The 10900-nt window shown below is 39.7% G+C and overlaps 1 long non-coding RNA gene across 1 annotated transcript in view; it reads right to left on the bottom strand.

Annotated features, from left to right (window-relative positions):
• Window positions 1–1184: 1184 nt before the first annotated feature.
• The window catches only part of LOC134928973 (uncharacterized), a 37036-nt gene continuing 27320 nt past the window's right edge, over window positions 1185–10900 (bottom strand). Inside the window, exons 2-3 of the long non-coding RNA XR_010178175.1 lie at window positions 9680–9926; window positions 1185–1401 (exon numbers count right to left, since the gene is read on the bottom strand). This is a non-coding gene — a long non-coding RNA (uncharacterized LOC134928973). The remainder of the gene's footprint in view (window positions 1402–9679; window positions 9927–10900) is intronic.

Below are 10900 nucleotides of genomic sequence, written 5' to 3'. Positions count from 1 at the left end.
GATTTTCCTCATCCATCCTGACATCCCACCCCCATCCCCCTAACCTTGTTTCCCCTGAGCGGAACCGTTCCCCCTTGTGCCCCATAAGCATGCCCATACCCACTGCCATGTTATATTTAAAAGGTGTTATTGGCCCTCACCTATCCAAATTTACTGGAATTAATATTATTGAGGTTAATAATACTGGAGGAACAAATCAGGCCCATGTTACATGATGTTAGTAGTTTTTAGCATTTATTGAAATAAAAATACAGCTCCAAAACCAAAAGAAAAACATGTGAAGTGGTTTTTGAAAAACTGAATCTAAAACCAAAACCCAACAATGAATTAGAATCAAAACCAAAACCAGCAAGATAAGCAGCCACCAAAAGAAAGGAAACCATTTTCCACTAGAAAAAAAAAACCTGCGACCCCCTTGGACTCAGACCTCCCATTGCAATCTCAACAGCAATTATAAACATGACAAAATAATGGAAACAGGACATAAATGTGAGCAAAGTAATGTAATACAAAACAATTTTATTTTTTCAAACATAAGCGGACAAGGAACCAACCACTGTCCCACCCCAGACCCTGGAGGAACCCCATTCAATGGAGAGGGGACGCTCCAATAGAGAAACCATAATACAAATACAAAAACAATAAAAATTAATGTGAAGCACTATAATAAGGGTCTAGTGCATTGATAAACTACTTGAATAAGAGTAACAGGTTAGCTAAACAGGCTCCAAAAAAGCCTAACAGCAAATTGTGAGAGAGATCTCTAAATATAATGCAATATAATAAAGGTAAATAAAGAAGCAAAATACAGGGATATTAATGACTATTGCGGTATAAGCATACGTGTGCATTTCTGAAAACCATATATACAAGACTGCATAGCAGCATATATATTCTGCCTAGAGATATCCCAGTGTTTCTAGAGTCGCGTTTGAGTGCGAATAATAACACTGGGGAACACTCAATCTGTTGCCAGGGATTTAAGAGTCGATCCAATTAATTTTGTGTTCCTGATCATGAATATGCTTTGCTTATTTTTCAATTGGCTCTAGTTTTTGAGATATGCATTGCATATGTCTTTAATATATATGAAAAATTAAATTAAACAATTTTAAAAATAGTTAAAAAGATATTTTTTAATTCTGATTAAATTTGATTTGTTAATGTTATAAGAAGACACAGGATAATTACATACATAAATGAAGCTATGAGAACCTTTTCTTGTAAGATTTTCTTTTTTGTATTCTTGTAGCGGGCAGTCCCTCTGCAGACTCCAACAGTAATCAGCCATCATGTGACAATTCCACCTTCCTTGATATCTTTCTTCCATTATCCTGGTGGAACCATTCACCCTGTTCTTCGCTTGATTCTCCTAGATTGTACGGGAAGTGATTTAAATGGCTGTACAAAAAAAAAGGAACTTTAATACTCATGTTAGGCAGCACTTACTTTGTTGAAACATTTTAGCATGTTGTGAACTAATTCCTGACACAGAAAAATGTTAAATGACAGACACAACTCAGCCATGTTTCAGATTCGGTTTTAGTTATAGATGTGGTAAATAATGGAAAATAGTTTTTTATGACTTGCGCCAAGAACTGCTGCCCAGTCCTATTTCAGAGCCACACTTATACTCAGATACAATATTTGATACAAAACAGAAAATAAAACAGGGGTGCAGTCAATAAATGTCTTTTTCAGATTTTTCAAGAGAAAGAGCAAAAGCACCCTCCATTGCCTAGAAGTAATGGGTACAGTGATCCTCTGTAGGGCCTTCCAGGTATTCTCTCTAGATTCCTTGATAAATATATGCAAAGGTAGAAATAAAAGGTGAAGAATCTGGATATAAATAGAATCCTACTAGGCAGAGACTTCTATGACACGGACCTTAAAGGAGTGCCCTATGTTCACTCAAAGGTTTCTTTGTGTTTATATGTATTAATCAAGAAATTATACGACCGCAGCCAGGATATCAAATCAAATTTAGGACCCAAACCAAACTGACCTTAATGAATTTCCCTATGTTCCCATAAAAGTTTCTTGGAGTTGGTATTATGGATCCAGCAGGTTAGTATCCGCCCTGGTGCCAAACTGCCATCAGTTGATAGGCCACAAATCCACGTGGTTAAACAAAATTCATATGCAGACACTTGGGATAAGGATTCTATCTGAAACGTGTCAGTTGTGGAGATTGGACTGCAGCCTCCCCCAAGGAGAGAGGGCCAAACAAAGGAACAGGAGGTGTGCTAACTGTGTCACTCGGCCCACTCCGTTGCTCCCCTCTGTATGCTGGGAGGAGGTGTGGCTATGGTCTGAGGATGTCCCAGCAGGCTCAGCAGTGCGCTGCCATGCCTCCTCCCAACGTTAGTGAGCAGATATGAATGTGTTATGTGTCTCAAACGTGACTACCAGCTACGTTATCACAAATAAAACAAATTCTTGGTATTGTTGAAAGAGGGTAGTTGTTAAAAAAGCAAAACTAAGTCGACTCTGTTAAGTAAAGTGGCCTAGACTAGTAAGGGACTTCAAATGGAGAAAATAATTGAATTTTATAATTTTTCATTAATTTGAAAACTAGAGTCAATTCAGCTATAGCGAAGATCTAATGTAAAAATAGGACCTGCGAGTACTCGCAAACCAAAATAATATTTTTTTGTTTCCCAGTGTAATATATTGGTTAAACAGGCTCCGAATAACCTAAGAGTAAACTGTAAGAGACATCTCTAAACATTACACAGGCTAAATTAATGTGACTAAACTAGAGATGTGCGGCGGACACTTTTCGGGTTTTGTGTTTTTGTTTTGGATCTGGATTGATTTTGCCAAAACCACCCTTTCAGGTTTTGGTTTTGGATTATTTTGAGAAAAACCAACAACATAAAACAGCTAAAATCACAGAATTTGGGGGTATTTTTGATACTACGGTATTATTAACCTCAATAACATTAATTTCCACTCATTTCCATTCTGTTCTGAACACCTCACAATATTGTTTTTAGGCCAAAAGGTTGCACCGAGGTGGCTGGATGACTAAGATAAGCGACACAAGTGGGTGGCACAAACACCTGGCCCATCTAGGACTGGCACTGCAGTGACAGACAGGATGGCAGTTTTAAAAACTAGGCCCCAAACAGCACATCATGCAAAGAAAAAAAAAAAAAGAGGTAAAAGATGGAATGGTCCTTGGACCCTCCCACCCACCATTATGTTGTTTAAACAGGACATGCACAGTTTAATAAACCCATCATTTCAGTGACAGGTGATCTCCCTAGAAAAAGCTCGCCAACTTCTCCGAATCATAGCTAGCTACAAACATACTACAGGTTGAGTATCCCTTTCCGTATTTTGGAATAATTGCATACCATAATGAGATATCATGGAGATAGGACCTAAATCTAAGCACAGAATGCATTTTTGTTACATATACACCTTATACACACAGCCGGAAGGTAATTTTAGCCAATATTTTTTGTAACTTTGTGCATTGAACAAAGTGTGTGTACATTCACACAATTAATTTATGTTTCATATACACCTTATACACACAGCCTGAAGGTCATTTAATACAATAGTTTTAATAACTTTGTGTATTAAACAAAGTTTGTGTACATTGAGCCATCAAAAAACAAAGGTTTCACTATCTCACTCTCACTCAAAAAAGTCCGTATTTCGGAATATTCCGTATTTCGGAATATTTGGATATGGGATACTCAACCTGTATCTCCATATTTGATGACTTTTTACATTATGAGAAGAGGCAAGAGGAAGAGGACAGTGTCAAGAATGTGATTAAAAATTAGAGAGGCACACGCACTCAGGAACAACACACAGGCTTTCACCTCCACTTCTATATTAGTGTGGAACGGAAAAGACTTCAACCAAGCAAATATATAATTACCACATTACTGGACAAACTGAAAAAACTAGTGACCAAAGCCTCCAAATTTGTACCCCCTTCTCCATTTCCAGAGATTAAGATAATCTCGGATTTAATGCTGGTATGCAAATAAACTGGTGTATACCTCAGGATCAAGATTGGATATTTTCCCCTCCACGGAGTCTGGAGACTTATTTTGTGAAAATCTTGTGGGTTTCTTTTTTTCCATATTTTTAATTGCATATTTATTTGCATATTTTGTGTCAGATGCTTTATTTTTGTTTTTCACAGGTCCTAGTTACACGCATTTCAGCATACCTGTGTGTCTTGTTTATTTTATTCATATTTTGTTTTTAAATAAAGCAGCCCCTTAGATGTTTTATCAGCCCCTCCTGAGCCCCCACAGCAGCCCCAGATGGGGCAAGTTGAGTTTTGGGTGGGTTTGGTAAAATACTAAGCAGGACTGTGCAGTTAATTTCTTTGTCATTGAGCCCCTGCCCTTGTGTAGCTTACTACTCTACAGCCGAAACTCATTTCAAACTATAAATAGGACTGTGGGAGGAAGCAATGCTAACCTCTGTGCCCACAGCATGCCTCAGCCTGGCAAGCCAGACATCTTCCTGGCTGTAAGCCACAATGGGACTCCATACTGGGCCTTATTCAGTAACTGTTTGTGCCTCACAGGAGCTTCTGGCCCATCTAGAGCTGCAATGCAATGGAAAGCTGATGCAATGCAAGACTACTGAAACTCTGTTCTTCTTACACCGCAAGGTGTTGTGATAACCATATGCAGCCCTTAGGAAAAGAACCCTGTACAACAAATGCGCATTTTGTAAATAAATAATCCCAAAATGTGGAACATTAATAATAAATCAAAATTAAGGTTGACTAATTGGAGCCATTCCTTTCAGCGAGTCCCTAAAATGAAATAGTTGAGAAGAATATCTCTTTAATGCGGGGTACACAGTGCACACCAGAAGATGTTGATGAGTGTGTTCAGACAAGGCACCCCTGGAATTATATGACAGACATATAGACATACGTGTGTTTGGAAAATCTAGTTTTCTCCAGCAGTTGCACTGGATTATGATTCTGTCTCTTCTGAGTCTGACTGACTTTGGCCACAAATGTGGTCTCATTGGAAAACACTTAGTCAAAATTGCAATTTCTATGTCCACCTTTGTGGTTATATGTTTTCACAATTCTGTTTGTGATGTTGAAGCTTGTTTTATATTCTGCTCTAGCCTTTCATTTAAACCTAGGATCAAGTACAGCAGCACCCCTGGAATTATACGGCAGCGCCTCTGAATTTATGCAGCAGATAGGCAGCAACCCTGGAGAATTACACAGCACAGCAGACAGCAACATCACCCCTGGACTTAAATGGCAGTAGGGCAGAACCCCTGGACTGATAGAGTAGAGGGGTAGCACCCCATATATAGGGCAGCACCCCTGGAATGATGTGGCAGACAAAGAAAAGATGTGCAAGATGGAATTGTCCTTTGGCCCTCTTACTCACCCTTATGTTGTATAAACAGGACATGTGGACTGTAACAAACCAGTATTTTCAGCGACAGGGTCTGCCCCACGACTGTGGCTAAAATGATTGGTTTGTTTGGGCCCCCACCAAAAAAGAAGCAATTAATCTCTCCTTGCACAAACTGGCTTTACATCCCCCCCTTCAGTGTTTACTCCCTTATCCTTATAGAGAAATAATATTCAAACAAACCACATCATTTAGGTGTCAGTGGACTGCTTACGCTATTACCCAAAGTTTCTGAACTTGACAATGACTTATGATGAAGCACAAGGGACGTATAAGGGAGGATGTTCCTAGGTTGTTAACGTCCTTACCACTACTTATCATCGATTGACAAAGGCAACAGATGGCTTGACACCGGTTTTCCGGATTTGTGGAGAAATAATTCCACACTGAAGAAGTGGCTTTTTTGGTGTTTTGCCCAGGCATGACAATGGGCTTTTTCATCCCATGGCCAACAACTGTCTCCACTGGTGCCTTATTCAAACAAACCACATCACCATCAGAATCCTCATCGTCAGCTTTCTCCTCAGTGCCAGCTACACCAATATCTTCCTCATCCTGGTGTACTTCTACAGTGACAGCCTCAATTTCAATATCAGAAACTGGACTGACAGTGCTCCTCCCAGCACTTGCAGGGGGCATGCAAATGGTGGTAGGAGCTTCCTCTCCCCATACAGTCTTGGGAAAGTCAGGCCTAGACATCACAACAGCGGACACACTTGGACTCTCCTTGGGGATTTGTGATATCTCTGAATGTAGAGCAAGAGATTGGATGTGCCTGCACAGCAAAAATAATTACGATAAAGGTAATGAAAACCAACAATGTCTTAATATAATCTTATACATAATTAGTTAGGAAAATATTAGCGTTGGTGGTGCACCCCAGAGGTAATAATAATACAGCAGCAAAAGGGTTGTCCCTACAAAGAGATAGGGAACAAAGAAAAAGAACCTCTTTGTGGGGGCACTCATTTTTAAATAGATTTATTTATTGTTTAAAAATTCATTTTAATCAGTTAGTTAAAAGTATATGTATAGAAAGGGTTGTGTATACCTGTTATCACAGCCCTACTTGGACAAAAAAATAACTCAAAAAATAATCTGTGGTGAATACAATACACATAATATGATCCTCCAATATAACAATACATCTAATAAAAAAAGTATTTGTAGCACCCTTTGTATCAATGAAAGAATATGTCTAAGAGAATAGATAAAGGTCGTTGTACTCTTGACACAAGGTGCAGTTTAATTAGATTAATGCCATGTTTGGCATTTTGGAAGGAGATGATTGATGCCTGGTGAAAAAATATATATTTAAATATGATAATAAACTAGGCAAATTGAGGCACTCATTAAACAGATTACTTTCTAAGTAACTAATCAGGCTAGCAGAAATTGATTATATAGATGTCATAGTGATACATTAATCAGTTCACTTGCTAAGCCTAATTTAGATGGACTCAGAAATAAATTCCTGTAACCATAAAGAACAGAAATATGTATACAAATAATTTTACAAATGCCTGGGAGACACACGCAATAAACGTAATTAGTCTGTATAAATACAAACTGAAAATGTATGAAATGAAGCTTGTACCAGTGAGAGGAGAAGATACCCGTACCGTTCATACGCCAACCTCTACTGCCTTCCCATGTGTGGAATCGCCACAGTGAATGGGAGGTGAGAGGGTCAGCGGCCGGAGCGGGTACGAAGGAAGGAAAAGGTGGCATTACTGCTGTTGTCGGGAAACGGAGAGAGGCAACCCTGTTAACAGAACTGTCATTGCAGGGAAAGCCGACTCCCGTCCTGCAATGAGTGGACGCCGAAATACCTATCAGAGTGAGGTATAATTCCTCCTTGTCTGCTAGATCACTGCCGCTGTTTGCACATGTCTCCAGTCGCCTGTGAGTCCGGGCCCGTGTGCGCTTCACGGGAATCCCGGGGAAGATGTCAAGATGATGTCAGACTGGACGTACGTTTCACCCTGGGCCAGGCTTGTTCACCATAGATCCTCACCATAGATCTATGGTGAACAAGCCCAGCCCAGGGTGAAACGTACATCCAGTCTGACATCATCTTGACGTCTTCCCCGGGAATCCCGTGAAGCGCACATGGGCCCGGACTCACAGGCGACTGGAGACACGTGCAAACAGCGGCATTGATCTAGCAGACAAGGAGGAATTATACATCACTCTGATAGGTATTTCGGTGTCCACTCATTGTGGGACGGGAGTCGGCTTTCCCTGCAATGACAGTTCTGTTAACAGGGTTGCCTCTCTCCGTTTCCCGACAACAGCAGTAATGCCACCTTTTCCTTCCTTCTTACCCGCTCCGGCCTCTGACCCTCTCACCTCCCATTCACTGTGGCGATTCCACACATGGCAAGGCAGTAGAGGTTGGCGGATGAACGGTACGGGTATCTTCTCCTCTCACTGGTACAAGCTTCATTTCATACATTTTCAGTTTGTATTTATACAGACTAATTACATTTATTGCGTGTATCTCCCAGGCATTTGTAAAATTATTTGTATACATATATCTGTTCTTTATGGTTACAGGAATTGATTTCTGAGTCCATCTAAATTAGGCTTAGCAAGTGAACTGATTAATGTATCACTATGACATCTATATAATCAATTTCTGCTAGCCTGATTAGTTACTTAGAAATTAATCTGTTTAACGAGTGCCTCAATTTGCCTAGTTTATTATCATATTTAAATATATATTTTTTTCACCAGGCATCAATCGTCTCCTTCCAATATGCCAAACATCACATTTATCTAATTAAACTGCACCTTGTGTCAAGAGTACAGCGGCCTTTATCTATACTCTTAGACATATTCTTTCATTGATACAAAGGGTGCTACAAATACTTTTTTTTATTAGATGTATTGTTATATTGGAGGATCATATTATGTGTATTGTATTCACCACAGACTATTTTTTTTTAGTTATTTTTTTGTCCAAGTAGGGCTGTGATAACAGGTATACACAACCCTTTCTATACATATACTTTTAACTAGCTGATTAAAATGAATTTTTAAACAATAAATAAATCTATTTAAAAATGAGTGCCCCCACAAAGAGGTTCTATTTCTTTGGTCCCTATCTATTTGTAGGGACAACCCTTTTGCTGATATCTCTGAATGCACAGTTGTTTTTTCCTGTGCTTTAACAAGCTTTATTTTAATTTTTCGAGAGTGAGGAGGGTTTCCATCTTCATGAGAAGCTGAACCACCAATCATGAACATAGGCCAAGGCCCTAGCCTTCCCTTGCCACTTCGTGTCGAGAATGGAATATTGTCAATTTTAAGTTTCTTATCAGATAAATTCTTTTTTTTTTTGTTCTTAATTTTCGCTTCTTGGATTTTACATGCCCTCCATGACATTGGGCATTGGCATTAACAGACAGCGTTGATGGAATTACATCGTCAATGCCATGACTGGTGGCAGCAGCAGCTTCAGCACTAGTAGTAGGAACTGGAAGTGGTTGCTGATCTTTCACTATTTTTTCCTCCAAAGTTTTGTTCTTCATTTCATAGGACAACACCCCTTTATTATTACAGCACACAGAACAGTGCCTCTTTATTTTCACAGCACCCCTGAATTTTTACAGCATACAAGACATGGCAAGTGTACATTTATATTCACAGCACCCCTGTATTTTTATAGTAAACAGGACAGTGCCACCACCCCTGTATTTTCGCAACACCCATGTAATTTTCCAGCATACAAGACAGGGCCAGCACCCATTTATATTTACAGCACTCCTTTATTTTTTCAGCATATAGGAGAGGGCCAGTGTACTTTTATTTTAACAACAGCACCCCTGTATTTGGGCCAGTGTACTTTTATTTTGACAACAGCACCCCTGAATATTTACAGCATACAAGACAGGGCCAGTGTACATTTATTTTCACTGCACCCCTGAATTGTTACAGAATACAAGACAGGGCCAGTGTACATTTATTTTCACTGTACCCCTGAATTTTTACAGCATACAAGACAGGGCCAGTGTACATTTATTTTCACTACACCCCTGAATTTTTACAGCATACAAGACAGGGCCAGCACCCCTGTATTTTCACAGCATACAGGAGGACTGTACAGCACAGCAGCCAGGACAGCAACACCCATGTACAGCTGCAGCACCCCTAACAGCACATGAAACACCAGTGACAGCCAGGACAGCACCCCTAATAGCACAGTAACAGGACAGCACACCGAATAGTACCCATAGAGAGCACACACTTACCCCACCCGACGCCACCACCCACAAAAAGAGACAGAGGTCTGTCTTCCTCACTCTCGAAGTCCGGAGTGAAAATGGCAGCAATGCCCAGCTCCTTATATGGTATCCAAAATCTGTGAGAAACCCGTGATGACGTTTTGCCTTGTTCTGGGATCTAAGTCTGGTGGGAAGTCCCGAGCGGACTCGGTTCCCGCCTCGGATCGTGAAGTTCGTAGGGGTTTGGTTCTCTGAGAAACTAACCCGCTCATCTCTAGAATAAACAAGTGAAATACAAAAATAATGATTATCACAGTACCATTATATTAATAAGTTTCAAGAAACACAATATAGTGATTGAATTGCAATATGTAAAGACCCTGTCTGGTTGTCAAGAGATTTTTCTTAATCCCTATAATTAGCATTTGGACAAGTAGGAGACGGAGGTTGTACTGTAATAAAGAGATTTAGATAAAGTTTATTTTTAATTCTGTAGTAATACCATATCATCTAAGATCTGTGATCTGGTAGTAACAGTGATAAAACTCTGTTTATAAGAGAATGTCATGGAATAGGTTTCCAATGAATGGCAATTTCATGCCTTCTGTCTGATTTCCTCTTTGTTAATCCTTAAACTCTTTACTTTTAAAATTGCACAGGTTTTATGAACCATTGTAAACTACATGGCTTGTTTTCTGCCTTGCTCTGTTATTAGAGTTGAGACTCAAAGCATTCTGACTAATGTATAGTACTGTGGTAGGATGTGTTAGTGGATTGGTTGGTGCACAGGTAAAACTCTATACAATGTAAACAGTTATCAAATTTCATACCGGTAATATGTATTAGAGTCTAAGGGATCTATTTACTAAGCCTTAACTGGAGATAAAGTGCATGGAGATAAAGTTCCAGCCAATCGGTGAAATTCAAATGATATATTTTATCACCCCTATTGCGCCCATAGCATTTAGGTTTAGCCACTTAAAGTTGCTTAACCTGCGGCTAAACTCAACTAAACTAATGGGTGCAATGCAAAAAGTCCCATTTGGGCAACCAAACAGGTCACTTTTCACGCATTTCAGCTCGCCACCCTCCCAGTATCAATTGAATAGCTGCTGGCAGGCGCGAATAGGGGTGGGAAGCATTGAATACCGCCCTAAGCTTTTTACTGTGATAATTTCAAGAAAAAATAGCCAGAAAGAATTTGTTTACCCAGTGGTGCTCCCCTAGAGTCAGAGAAGTATATGGTAT

This window comes from Pseudophryne corroboree, chromosome 5, assembly GCF_028390025.1.
Source record: "Pseudophryne corroboree isolate aPseCor3 chromosome 5, aPseCor3.hap2, whole genome shotgun sequence".
Lineage (NCBI taxonomy): Eukaryota > Metazoa > Chordata > Amphibia > Anura > Myobatrachidae > Pseudophryne > Pseudophryne corroboree.
The sequence above is the reverse complement of the archived record's forward strand: the minus strand, read 5'-3'. Positions and strand labels throughout refer to the sequence as shown.